This window comes from Bison bison, unplaced genomic scaffold (assembly GCF_000754665.1).
Source record: "Bison bison bison isolate TAMUID 2011002044 unplaced genomic scaffold, Bison_UMD1.0 scf7180017463957, whole genome shotgun sequence".
Taxonomy (NCBI): domain Eukaryota; kingdom Metazoa; phylum Chordata; class Mammalia; order Artiodactyla; family Bovidae; genus Bison; species Bison bison.
The window spans coordinates 23,817-24,285 of record NW_011373327.1 but is presented as its reverse complement, the minus strand read 5'-3'; positions in this window follow the sequence as shown (position 1 = coordinate 24,285).

Here is a 469-nt window from a genome sequence, read left to right as displayed (position 1 = left end):
ACTCACAGTCTGTAACTTTGGGAGAGCCCAGGGAACAGGGTGGGGGGTGGAGACCGTTAGCCTTCTGCAACATTGTTTGCCTGCTGGATCCACTTGTTGTTTGGGGGTTTCTTGCTGTTGAGACAAGCCCCAGAACCCAGGAGCTGAGAAAGCTGGTTTTGCTGCAGCCCTGCTGAATTGCTTGCACAGCAACTTACACAGCACGCCCTGACCATCTGCACATGTGGTTTCAATTTTTCTGGGAGTTTCTTATGGGAAAATGTGTCTATATGTTACAAAAATGCACGTTTGGAAAGAACTTCTAGTTTCTACCTTCTGACTGCAGGGGTTGCACTAAATGTCGTGCTCACCCTTCTCCACACATTATATTTTAACTTCTAAATAAATAATTCAGGGTTGCTATTGGGGAAAAAATGGATTGCTGGGCAGCAAGGGGGCCTGGAGGTGAGCTGCTATCTTTCAATGATTA